Source organism: Copidosoma floridanum, unplaced genomic scaffold (assembly GCF_036245765.1).
Source record: "Copidosoma floridanum isolate Cflo_tuat_1 unplaced genomic scaffold, Cflo_Japanese_pri ptg000007l, whole genome shotgun sequence".
In the NCBI taxonomy this organism is placed as follows: domain Eukaryota; kingdom Metazoa; phylum Arthropoda; class Insecta; order Hymenoptera; family Encyrtidae; genus Copidosoma; species Copidosoma floridanum.
The window spans coordinates 4265514-4279546 of NW_028321884.1; the positions used below are offsets into that span (position 1 = coordinate 4265514).

Sequence of the window (14033 nt, forward strand, 5' to 3'; positions counted from 1 at the left end):
GCTGAGGGTTGAACGTGTGACACGGGGTGTCTCTGTTATTTCAGATTTATTCAACAAACAAATTTCGGTAGAAGCGTTTTAATTACTCGATCCTTGATCGGTGAGCTCAGGGATGGGGAAAATTGTCCGTCGAATGTTGCATCAGAAAGACACTCCGCTGTGGTGAGCCTGTGAACCCCCTAATTAGCGCGCGTTCGAGATGCCAGTGGTGAATGTATACATGCATTATTTGACCCCCTTTCGAGCGACGAGTTTTCCTTTCATTTCCACCGAGAGCACTGCCAGGCAGAGGTATCGACCGGCTCGACCTCTCTGATGCGAGCAAACTGAAACTATGTGCAAAGTCGCGGTAACACTATACAACGTATGGGAAAGTAGTCGATGTTGGAGATGTTGTTGATGTAAATGAGCACGGAATGTTTGAGGCTGAGTGTAAAATAATCGTTGTTTGATTTCATTGTTTAATCCATTCAAATACTTTTCACCATGAGTTTCAAGCACGAGGGGCTCAAAAGTCGAGAAAAAACATGAGTTTACAGGAAATACTACGTGGACAGACAAAGAAAGTACGAAAGTTGCAGTCAGTGTAATCCAACGCCAGCCAACAACAGCAAAATGAGCGAGCGACCCAAGCTAAAACAAAAAAAAAAAGAGAGCCTCCACACAAACGGGGTCCGTTTGACGTTTACGTCCGCGTGCAGTGCTCGCGTAGGTGGCAATGTCGTAAAACCTCGTGCATTTCTGTGCACCGATACAGTCTATGTACCTCGAAACGTGGGGGAAGGAAAAAAAACGCAAGAGGCTTCTCGAAGAAGGCGTAAAACGAGCGGTGCAATATATTTAACCCCCCCACGCCGCTAGGAGGCCGATAAAGTGCGATGTTTATCGCCATGCGGTGATAAAATTGAAAAGCGTCCATCCACGACTCGTCCTTACACACAATATGAAGTTGTACACCTTTAGCTGATGCTGTTTTTATGTACCAAGAAGCCCTTGCGACTATGTTATCGATCGATTATGATGAAAAGAGCCGCACGCCGGTCATTTGGGGCCCCTATACGTTATAGGTATAATACCGATGTAAAAATGCAACGAGAGCTTTTAGGATGTATATCGTCCTCGGGTGGGGCGCCAATGGCTCCAAGGGGAAAATTGGCTTCAGACGCGGCGGCGCGTTTTTTGGGTATGAATCTATTATTCGCAAAACGCCGGCTCTCTCAAGGGTGCCGCCGAAAGGTCGAGCCGTGCCACTAATTTCGTTTATTGGCGTTTGTAAATTCAATGTGTTGTTTCGATCGATTTGCGCTAACCGCTGGCAAAACCTGCATTATTTTCGTATTGGCATAAATCTGCTTGCTCGCTTGTGCCATTTCATACAGTCACATACACGCGCGAAAGCAAATGTAAGAGAAAATCTATGAAACACCTGAAAGTGGCATCGATAAATCACTCGGGGAGTCAGAAAAAAAAAAAAAAAAAAAAAAAAAAAAAAGTATTGAAATTGCAGAGCCAGCAGAAACAAGTACACACGCGTTCATGGCAATCCTTAACTTAGTCATGTATACGGCTGTATGGTGCATTAGAGAGCTCACGTTCGTGGAACAATGAGCAGAGGATGGATAGCCTTCACGCGAGGAAAAATGGATTTTCCTACGAGCGCGTGGCAAGGCCATCGCCTTCGCTTTCGACTCTGATCTTACGCAACGTTAAGCGAGACGTTAAGGATATTGTTTATACTTATATGCTAATAATTATCATGCGCGACGGAGAAAAAGAGAGAGAAACATTATAACAAACTAGGTTTCCTCCGTCATTGGATGATTTTCTTGCCCAGTATGCGTATTTTCCAAGGTTGGTGGTTTGTTTGCAAACTGCGGGACTTATTGATGTAAATGGAATAAGCAATAGAGTTGCATGGTGAGTAATAAAGATCGGATATTCGCCTTAAAAAAGCAACGCTGAGATTTAAGGTTGACTAACAATTAAAATATAACAGTTGATTATTTTTGTGTAAATAAATAGCCGGACTCGGTTGCTCGCTTGACAAAGTAAAAGTTTCCATGAATCATGAGTATATCTACTGGAGGCAAAATAACTTTGGGGACATGATTAAATTGCTAATTGGCAGTAATAAGAAAGTTGTATTTTCCGAGCACTTTTGTTCAGCATTTGCGTTAGGCTCGAATGAAAATTTTTTCCAAGAAAAAGTCATTAAAAAAGCTCCGTTTAGTCAAACAGCTGAACATAAGTATGGAAATTCCAACATCAACCCGCGGTAACAATGAGCGTATCTTTTATTACAGCTATTTTAGAAACAAAGACAACAAAAGTCCTTTGTGCTCGCGAAGCTCCGAAGAAAAGGTGTACATTATAATATGAACGAGCAGGTCACTTTTCAAACAAGAAAACAGCAAGTCTGTTTTGTTTGGAACTAGATCATGATGTATACGTGTACGTGTGAGAATTTTTTAACATCCGTAGTTTAATTTCGTGTCAATAGAGCTCAGCAGCACAATAGAACCAGTTCTACCACTTTTATCCCAACGCCTAATCGATTACATTATCCTGGCAGATTAAAAGGGAAAAAAAAAGAAGGGAAGGTATTCAAAACCACTCGACTATCGATCAAATGTGTTCACGGGAGACTCGAAAAAATGCATCACTTGCAAAACCCTGTCGTTTAATTTATATGTTTTACCACACATATTATTTCGCACAGCGTAAATATTATGCACCACAGCAAGAATGTAACGGCTCAACTATCGTGTTGTTATGTGTACACACAGAAATTCCAGAGAAGGAGAAGGGGATCGCATGGGCCCACGTACAGGCAGTGATTAGAAAGCCAAGGAACAATATATCCTCGGGCGGCTTATCGCGCCGGCCAAGTTTTTACGAGCCATTCGGACACACACCTTCGATAAACTCGCTCTCGCTTGTCTACATATGTACACACGCGGGAATTCAGGTCGACGTCTCGCGTGCGTCTTTACTCTCGTTTCGGCAAGTTCGACCCGATAGGCTATCGATGGAGAATCGCTGCTGTCTGTTCGCTGGATCGTGCACATAATTTTTTAGAATATCACTGGTGTGTTTGTTCACCGACTGTGGTTCAGTTTGATCATTCATTGCACGTGTGCAAGGAGTATAAGCAACGAATGTCTTGTACATGGTTTTGAGAGCAATCGGACGAGTGTGCTCGGAAGCAATGACTTAAATGCTCGAGTAAAAACTATTGGACGTTTTCTTGTTTTTCAAAGCCACTGCTAAGTACAGCTTTGAAACAATTACGGGCGACGAAGAATAGCTTCCGCCGTGACGCATTGGCTCTCTTCGTTTGCTGTTGGCACGTCAGATGCTCCGCATTATTTATTCTGATGACTGCTCAGCGAGAAACAATTACAGCCTTGACGAAAAAAAAAAAAAAAAAAAAAAAGTCATTAAGGTCAGAATTGATGGCTCGGTCGTGCACAAAGAGTCATACGCGCAGCAATTACTGTTCATTAATTATTATCGATTGATACGATGGCGACTTCTATTCAGAAGAGTTAAGCGCCACGCGAAGGGTCGTGTCATCGAAATTAACATTCAAGAAGACATTTTATTAAAAAATGAGTATGAATTAATCGATCAATGCACTTAATGTACTGAAAATGAAACGTTTGCGGTGTTATAAAAAAAAAAATACATCTAGCATAAGCAAGAACGAAGAGAAAGCAAACAACACTTTATGATAATTTCATGCGATTCTAATTCGCTGGGAGTCTCGGTTTCTGCTGTTATGTGAATAATACATCTGCGTGTGTATAATGTGTACCAGGGATACTCCGTTGTACTACGAGGCGCCTCTTGCCGGATGTATAGCTATACGCACGTTTATTATGTGTGTTACAAAAGAAGAACGGGGGACGTGGACGCGAAAGAAAGAAAGAAAAGAGATAATGCGGAGGAGAAAGCGAATGATATTACGGAAGACGTCGAGGCAGGAAACGGCGGGAGAACGACCGACGTGTAACGCGGTAAATGAGGTGTGTAATATATTGATGATGTTGTGAACGAGCACTGCAAAGCGTATATTCTGAAAATTTTTTTCCGGAAAACCGTACAACCTACACGTGACCTTTCGTAACGAATTCTTATTCAATGCTCATGTTTTACCATATTTTCAATTAAAATTTGACAATATCTTTTGAAAAGTGCGTATAGGATGTTATCGAAAAAAATTTTTAGGTGACCAAGTACAAACACAAAGTGTTGGTCCATAATAGTTTGGTTCCGAATGTTTGCTCATTTCCTTGAAAGGCGTATAATACGATTGCCTTTAAATTTCCCCGCTATTTTTTTCCTTTTCTCGCTGCAACTTGTAATTTAGTGTCTTCGTTGGAACATCTGTCCAACATTTGCGGTCGCACGAAAAATAACCGAGAGCATACAATCAATAGGCGTGTGTATTACAGACTGAAACGAAACTTTGACAAAAGAAAACTCGCCATTGAAGCACCGGACCGTACAAGAGAGCATCATTAAACCGTACAACAAAATAACACATGCAAAAGGAAAGGGAAGCAATTTATCGGCCGATTTTTTCCACATTCCCAGCAAAAGGACTCGTCCGCGTTCAATCAACTTCGCTCGGCCGCGCAATTGCGCCTACGTGAATCTCGATCGTAAAAGGGCCCCTCCGCACCTACACCGAAGCTTTTACGGCTTCCCATAGAGGACGAGGGGGAAAGGTTGAACAGCGAACCCTGTGCACGCTAGCGTGTGTGTGTGTAATGTTGTGCGGGGGATGACACGCGGCAGGACCCCCCCGCGGAGATCTAATGATTCTCGTGATTAGAGGACTAGGATGAGCAGGTCCTCTCCCTTGGCGTTGCTCTACTCCCCGTTTGCTTTTTCGAAACGTTGCGAAACGCTTGACTCGCGTTGTTGGAACCCAGTCTTTTATTTTATCTCGACGTTTTTTCGAAAGAGGAAGTTCATTTCCTCTGGACTCGCTGTCAAATATTGAAGAATCGACGAGCTATTGAAAGAGGAAAAAAAACTAAAAATAGCAACGTGACGACCTCGGAGCTCCGTTATTCGGCCGCCTACGATTTTTACTCTTGTTGGCCTCTTCGTTTAGCGATAAGGATAAGAAGTTGACGAGATGAGTCGCGAGTGTCTCATCAACTCGTCAAGGTAAGATACTTACATTTTAAAAACTGTTTGTTTTCACAGATAAAAAATGTAACATTACAACAATCACAGCTGTATACTGATTCTAGAAGTAGGTACTTTCAAAAAAGTGATTGACAGCATTTTGTCAGAGGTCCCTCGAACAAAGAACGAAGTTACGTAGGTACATAATATATGGCGAGAGCTCGTTATTTTCCAAGCTTCTCTGCTCTCCGCGACTGAAATACCACTCAAACGGCTCATTTTGCGGTTCAAAGGTTTAGAATTACATTCAACAGCAGCTTTATATGTTTTATCGATTTTCAGAGTATAATCTATATAATAAAGTTTAATCATGCAAGGTTCCCTCTCACCTCACAGTTTATTTTCGTTTCTCTGACTTATACTCGTCTCTTCTTAAAGTCGCCACGCGACGATCGATAAGAAAACGGTACATCTGCCCTACTCTGTAACTAAGTATCCAACGGAGCAAAACAGCTACGGCAGGGAGATGGACAAAGTTGGAGGCCTCGCGTCGGCGATCACCAAATCGAGGATGCACGGATGCAGCGTCACAAAAAATATTTCAACCAATGCGAGAGGGTAGAGATTTAAAGAGTTTATACGTTCCCGAAAAAAAAAAAAAAAATCATCCCTAGCCAGCAGACCTCGTGAGTAATTATTACCCCGGAGGGTGGAGAATTTACTACGAAAAGCACAAAAATGGGCAATGACAGTGTATACGGGGAGGGAGACGGCGCTTTGGCTTAACGACGCGAAAATCCTGTCGCTATACGCAACTTCACTTGATTGCGCCCAACTTTGCTGTTTAAGCTGTATCTCGAGCCAGCCAGACATGACGGACCGGGCAAGTCTGCACCCCATCGTGTAATGACGTAAATCCAAAAAACAAAAAACAAAGGAGGATTAACGCGCTGTTTGCATGTTTGATAGGTTTTAATTGCAAATTCAGCGAATCCAGCTTAGAATTTTCACTGCGTCTAAGGGAGGAAAAGCTGTAGCCTCACGTGTACACGAAGAAAGAAATGGGAGAGGTAGAGAGAGAGAGAGTAAATAATGAATAGAGAGAGGGGCAGCGCATTCACGAGCTCCTGTGGTGTAAGTGAAGTGAATATATACATATATATTATGTACGGATGCACGGAAAGGGAGAGGCGACGAGGAAACTGTGCGCGCGTCGTGGTCCTTGTGGTGCCGGAAGTATGCGCCTAACGCAGGAGGGCGTGGCCCCTTGGCTGATCCTTTTTCTGTTTCTTTCTACTCCCCCCCCCCCCAACTTCGATCCAACTAATGACAACTCAGTGAATTACCTCCTTTTGAGCGACAAGTTATCGTAAAAATTGTTCAACTTATTTTTTGTTGCAAAGAAAATATTAGACACATATTATACTGTAGAAATCAGAATTTAAACACCCAAACGATCCCATTTTCGAGTGACAAGTTTCGCGATTCGCGATGGGCCCCATCAATCCAAACGTCTGTAGGTGTACCGAAAAGAGAAAAAAAAAAAAAACAAACATCTTATCTCCCTCTTGGCTGTGAAAATTTATTCACACCTCGGAGTTTTATTTATACTTGCTACCCAATTCTCAATTTTCGCATCCATCAAGCGCCAGGTGTCGCTATTACGCATGTAGCTCCGACTGCAATATCTCACGGAATACATTTGCCTAAGATATTACTTGAATCAACCTAGAAACCTCGAGGGGACACTTTCTGTTGTTGTTGTTGATCTGGGTAAATTTTTTACCTCGCACCCACACAGTTCGTGCACGTGCGTGTACGTTGGAATCAAATGATTCGCCACAAACGCGTGCCATACGAAACTATCTTGCCTCGAGTACAATCGGAATTCGATCTGGCTTCCAATTTCCCAAGGCCGCCTCCTCCTCTCTCGTCCTCGCGCGCTTAGAACCAGCGCGTATGCGCGTCGTATACACGCGGCCCACGTAAATCGATACATCCCAGCGTGCGGCGCTCGATTCTTGCGAGCGTGTGAGAAAGCCTCCGTGAATCTTTGCGCTGGCGGCTTCGGAAGCTGAATTATTCAGGATTTGTGCAATACTCCAGTGACGATTGCAATTTTTCGCGATAACGCTGGTGTAGTATTTTTGTCACGGCATAAGCTGGTGGATTTGTTTGAAAATCCAAACGGTATATAAATCTGATTTTTTTTTTTTTTTTTTTTTTTTTTTTTTTTGTCAGGGGAGAAAAAGTGTGGCTTGTGTTTGCTGATATTACAACGTTTTTTCTCTGCATATCTTAAATATAGTAAGGACTGAATCAACTCTGGATAGGACTTATTGTATGGAATATAAATCTAAAACAAAAGAAAGATATTGTAATGCATCCTGAGACGAGTGGGGTAGTGCAGTTGGTAAATTCTTGGGCAGCCAAAGATATACCTTAGTTCAAATTGCACTGTTGACAAGGATGGCATGTTAACATGATGATATGACCACATATACGTATGATGATAATACGCAATTTAGAATGAGTTTTTCGTTTCTCTCACATTGATTAACAATTCTTTTTTTTTTTTTTTTTTTTTTAGCGTGTTCAACACTTTTATCAAAAATTATTTTACTATAGTGTAATTTAAAATAAATGTATTTCTTCAATCGAGAAAAGTAATCTTTGTAGTCTCAATAGTGCTGTGTACGTACGTATGGGCAATTTACTTTACTAGCTCGCTCTGTGAATTCTCAAATTCACAAGTAACATCGGATTTATTGACATAAATTAAAATCAAGTAAAAATTACAGGTTACAATAATAATCAAAATATAAGGTATACACGCGCCTCTATCTTACACACCGAGAGCTCAATATTGGCGCGAAAATGGTGATAGTTACACTTATTTTGCGAAGTCATCTCGTCGCGTCGTACAATATTATCCTCGTCACTCTCACCCGATGAAACAACAACTTACATAGTACACGCGAGCGTGTACAAGTTTATATATATATACATTCCTATATGTACGTTACATATCAGCTGGCTGCCGTTTGCACCTCGGCGAATCTATACGTAATCGGATAACTTGTTGCTTGTTACGCTGCGCAGCAGCGTCTTGTCATTCGTGTATGAAATCGATACACCTACTTACTTACGGCATCAGCAGCTCACAGGACAATGGTGTAAGAGATAGACACGCGCAAGCGCACCCCGACCATATATATATAGAAGGGACAGTTGGTACTTCTACTGGTGGCGATGTGGAGTTTGCAAAGTTGAATCGCATAAGTAGATAAGATATAGCAGTGGATAAGGGGATGATAATAATGGGTGTTTATAGACGACAATACATTTTTCCAACTCAAGTATGACAAATACGATGGAAAAAAAAGTTAGAGCACCAAGCGATCCAACCTAGTAAAAAACAGTGGCTCATTTCGGTTGAGTGTCAAGGACGCGCTGTGTCTGCGGCAACAACAATACAAGCGTGTATACGCGTGTGGCTAAATTTCCGTGACGCTCCGATTTTATAACTTATACGATCGCCCGAGTGGCCAAAGTCTATTTCCAGATGCAATCAAGTGTTCTAAGTCGCGTTGTTTTGTTCTGTGTGCAATTTAAATGGAATTCATGTAAATAAAAGGTAAAATATTAAGTATAGTTATCGTTGTTATAACTTTTTTTGTTAACGCTTCGTACGGGGAGCACAAAGTGCGGCTCGGCTGAGATTGAGAGTTAGTAATAAATAACAAATGCTAAATGGAATCCGAGCTTACCTCTCGCCGTCGCTTTAGACTCGAGTCGAGCTTAATTAACTTTCCATTACCCGGACTGTGTACCGTCAGCAGCGGAAGCGGAACGGTACACGGAAGAATACAAGAAAAGGGGCACATAATACCCGCGCACGCAAAAAAGAGAAAAGAAAAGAAAAAAGAGAGGAAGCAGTATAGCGTCGAGAAGTGTTTTTCGGGAAAGAAGAGCCGGACGGGCGTCTTCAATTGACCCTTGTACGCCCGGAGGCCAAACAATGCACCCTAAAAACGCGGCGAGCCAATAAAACGCGACTTTCTTTGGTGATGAAGACGACGGCTGCTGTTCGGGAAACAATGCGCGCTCGTACAAGAGTCTACGGATGTACGCAATCACACATATATTACACGGAGTCGAGAAAACTTGGGGAAACGAGGCTTAGGTGCTTTAAATACGGGGGTTCTCGGGATTAAATAAGACAAGGACGAGCTCTATGGTTATTTTAATTAATGTTTTTTTAATAAATCTTTTCGATCAAAGAAAAACTCTCAAATGCGCCGTCGACCCTCAGCAATGGTATGTCGTAACCATCAGTGACTGCTCTCGCATCACCAAACGATAGCTCTCCCGGCTAATATACATGGCAAATAAGTGCGCCGATGCACGCGAGTGTATAGTCACTTGTCACGCGCCAAGAAGGAAGGAAGGAAGAAAAAACATAATTTTTGTACATGTTTCCGCGGCCTCCCGTAGCATATACAAGTATATATTTACATCGTATATTGAATTGATTCGCCGAAGGCATAAAGGCACCAGATGCCGGGGAGACGCCAGATGGCGAGCTCGTGACAGCGACTCTTTAAATCGTCCTTTTTTTTTTCCCTCCGCTGCCTCCCTCCTCTTTTTGCTTTTTCCATTTCTTCTTCTATACTTTGAGTGGATGCTTATTATATGTACGTACGCGCCGAGTCTTCTTCTATTTCATTCGGTGTTTTAGAAAATCTTTCCGCTGTCAGGACGGGCAACTACCCCAGAGGTGTAGCTCTCGATGTGAAAGGGTAGACCTTCGGTTTTCTTCAAGGAACTTTTGAGAATCATTTTCCTCCGGGGAGTGGGCTTAATTCTCTCTCTTTTTACCCTCTGGACAACAAAAAAAAACTCCTACAGAGATTCGTGTGAATGCCCCGTATCTTTGAGAGGAAATAATGAAAAAAAAAAAAAAATCCGTCTTGTCTGGCAACTTGACTCACCTTCTCAAAGATGAAAAAAAATAAAAACGCAAGTATCAATCGCGAGCCGAGAAAGGAAGGACTTCAACAGCAGTTGGTACCAGATGGTGGGTCGAGGCGCCCCGGCTTAATACCTGTCGTATACGTGCCGGCTGATAGAAAAGCGAGACGCACAGCTGTGCCCTCCCCTTTGGCCGGACGGTAACACGCGATATGTTCCCATGTGTATATGTGATGGCTTAAAACGATGATTCGGGTCATCGATTTTTACCTGACTTTTAAGCTGTACGATTGTTCTTTCAAGATTAGAAAAATCCCTTTACGTACGTGTGTATAGCGATGGAAAGGCACAAGGAGTTGGCAGAAACTTTAGCTGGAACGGGGCAGCTCTGTCGTGAAAAAAAAAAAAGAGTCGTAAACTCTCGAGGTGGCGACGCGTGGGCGTACACGCGGGTGTGTGTACAAAAGTTTCAGCGAGCAGAGGTCAGGGCGGGAAGTAAGTAACAGGTGGTTTCGGTAATTGCGTCTTGCCGAGAATTAAGTGCAGCGCGTGACCTTATATGAAAAAGAAAAGTCTTTTACGAGCTGCAAAAAAAAAAAAAAAAAAAAATACTTTGCACGCGAGTTGCGACACGCGCGCGCTTATATCCGATGCAGGACAAAGTTGATTATGCACGAGCCCCGGAGGAATCGGTGTGGTTAATAAGGATTTAATTTCCACTGTTAAATGTACATTAGCGTTGTTCCACGACGAACATTCGGACGGACTAACTGGATTTTCATGATGATTTATCTTATTTATCTGGCGAGGGGTAATTGGCTTCGTTCCCCTTTGAGGAAAAATGCAAAGGGTCGAGGAAGCAAAAGGGGTCGCGATCGCGGAAAAATATGCGCTTAATTCGGGCAGCTTACCCTTTCTCCTTCGAGAGGAAAAAAAAAATAAAATAAAAAAATAAAATAAAAAGCTGGGAAGGGGAGAAAAACACGGCTCCCAGTTTTATTGCAGTCACCCCCGCGAATGCCGAGGAGGAGCGGGACCTCTCTGCGTTTGTGTATTTGCAGCTTGAATATTTATGAATGACCCGGCGAGGAGTGCTCTTGTATAGCTGAATCCATTAATAACTTTGTTTGCTCGATACTCCCTCCATTGGTTCTCTCATTGTCCTCCGTATACGCGAGCCTTTGGTACTTTCTTTTCTCTCCAATAGCGAGCCGTATCTAATACGTTTACATTTTATTTAAAATATATGTGAAAAAGTTGATGCGCTGAATTTCCGCCCACGTAGCCCCATGTATTGCAAATCCCGTGTCCATATGTGGAAGACACTCACGAGCTCGGAAACTCGTGGTGGGTGGCCGCCTTCGAGCGATCGATTACCTCCTACTCCTGCTTTCCCTCAACAACAATCATTACCTGCAAAGATCTCAATCCACAGCACGTTTTTTTTTTTTCCCCGAGAAAATCACATGCTTCCTGTGACAGGGACGCGAAACAAAAAGCAAAAGAACAAGCTGCTCCTTCCTCAAATACTTAATTCCACCGGAGCGTGTAAAACCTCCTTGCGAGTTACATCACCATCACTCGTGTAAGTAAGTACGTATAGCAAATGAGCCTCGCGTGCCCGACACGCGTAAGTATATGTATACACGTGTCGCGCGCACATCCGGCTATACGCTATTTAACTTTCGGCCCGGGCTTACTTACGTATACGCACCCGTGCCTCGGTGAGCCATTTTTTAAATCACCGCGATAACCAATGGAGCGCGAAAATCAGTCAACACTAGTTTTCCCCACTATAACTTTACTGTGACATAATTAGTGGCGTTATTCGTGTTTATTTATCGATACTCTAAAATCATACATTCAACCCGTCGTTTTTGTTTAAGCCGTGCTATTTTAATGACCCTAGGGCTTTTTCAAGCCATCGATTGTTCGTACAATAAAGGGCAAGAGCGGGGAGGGGGGATAAGTATTCGAGATCGATTTATAATAAATAGTCCCCTGTTAATTCCCAAGGAAGGGAGTAAGGAAACGGCTCACGGTTAGCCAAGTTTGGCCCTCGGAGGGCAAAAGTAAGTGGGCGGAGGGTCCGAGAAGACGCACGGCGCGGAAGTTTTCGCGCGAAACTTCTCAAATTAGGAGTCGGCGAGGACCCCTTGGGTCGCGCAGATGGGACGCAAAGTGCCCCGGGCTTTTTGCAGTTTTACGGCCCTCCTCTCCGTCCCTTTTCCTCCGATTCAACGTGATTATAAACATATCAGCTACACCCTCTTTTACGTTGTTACGCTATACGGTAAATCGTTCCTTTCGTCTACACCCTTGACCTTTTTCTTTGCATTTTCTTAGCTATAGTAACACCTGTACCAAACTTTTCAAGTATTTATTCACATCACGAACGAGAGACATGGCTCGAAATTGTCTTTGGCAAACGATCTTTGAATTTTCCAACAAAATTTAACTGAAAAAACCGAAAAACAATCCACTCTGATATTCCTAGAACTGTACAATGAAAGTCATTATCTAATACAAATGCCCGAATCTCTCGGCCACGCACCACTAGAATTCTTATCGCCACTGTGGTCGCCTGATCGTGTACGCGCACGCATCTCGCCCAAAGCTTGCCGATCGACGTCCCTCCCTCTTCCGTACCTCCATTAGTTACACGTATTGTTCCCACAAGCGCCCGACGACCCCTCCAACGCGAACTTTGCCGAGCTCGCAATTTCAGCCCGTTCGCGTGCACTCCTGCGTGCACAACCCCCCTGCCGTAGCTCCCCTCTCGAAAGGCTTTTTTTTTTTTTTTTCTTTCGCCACGTCTCCTCGAAAAAGTGCAAAGTACAGGCGCCGCGTGCTCCTCCGAGTCAACGAGGATCGAGAAATATTGGTACAATGACGCGCGTGGTCCCTCGACGAAATAAGAAATTACCCACGCTTAAAGTGCAGTCGACGCAATGAAACGGCTCTAAATCTTGGTTATCCTCCCCTCGGAGAAGCCAAAGTGCCATCTTTCACCGCGCCCTTTCAATCCAACGGTACATACACATGTACACACACTAGTGTGTGTTTCCGATTCGTCGCGCGCGCGTGCTATACATCACCCGGACCCCGCGATTTTTCTCCAAACTCACCCCCTCCGAACCAAAGGAGCACACAGGCGCGAGTACACTGTAATGGCTTGAATTTAAATTAAATTATCACGCGGTGTGCCATCTCTGTTGTAGGTATACCTCGAAAGAAACGCCCCTAATGCGTACAATCGGCCGTGCGCTGCCGAGCTTTTACACGCAACGCTCACCGCGTTTAATCAACAGACACCACCTCGAAATACGAGAAGTTCAGCCTCTGATGCCTTATCAGCATGAGAATGCCTGAGAGGCGCTCTATATGCGCGCGAAGAGTAAGAGACGAGGACGGTAGATAAGTGTACGTATATATATAGGTCCACTCAGCCGTATCTCACTTCCGCACCCTTCCGCGGCCTCCATAAATATATACGTGTATACCGTACACCTTTAGCCCCAAAGCTCTTTTTTCCTGCACCTCATCATCTGCTCTTCTTCTTCTTCTTTTGAGTCTTGGACTATGTCCCGTTTAATTCGAGTGATGCTGACGCAGCTGTAACATAATATAACCGTCTGCCCCGTCGAGAGTACAGGTATATATATTCAATTGTTTTTTCATAATTCATGCAACTCTGGTGACGGTGGGGATGGGGCAATAGTTGGTACCTACATCTCTACAGGCAGCTCGTACAGTACCCTTATTTCGATGAGTATACAACCGATTGTCTGCCCACTCCTCTCAGCCACTATACAACGCACATCACGGCGAATGATTCCGGCGTCCTCCCTTTCGCGCTCACGGCGGTCTTTTGTGCGATATGAGCCCTTTGTGCCTCCCGCTCGGGACACGTACGA

General features: G+C 43.6%; 1 protein-coding gene across 1 annotated transcript in view; it reads right to left on the reverse strand.

The window, feature by feature from the left end:
• jing (AE binding protein 2 jing) overlaps nt 1-14033 on the reverse strand; it is a 123530-nt gene that overhangs the window by 54044 nt on the left and 55453 nt on the right. The gene's annotated exons all lie outside the window — the stretch shown is intronic.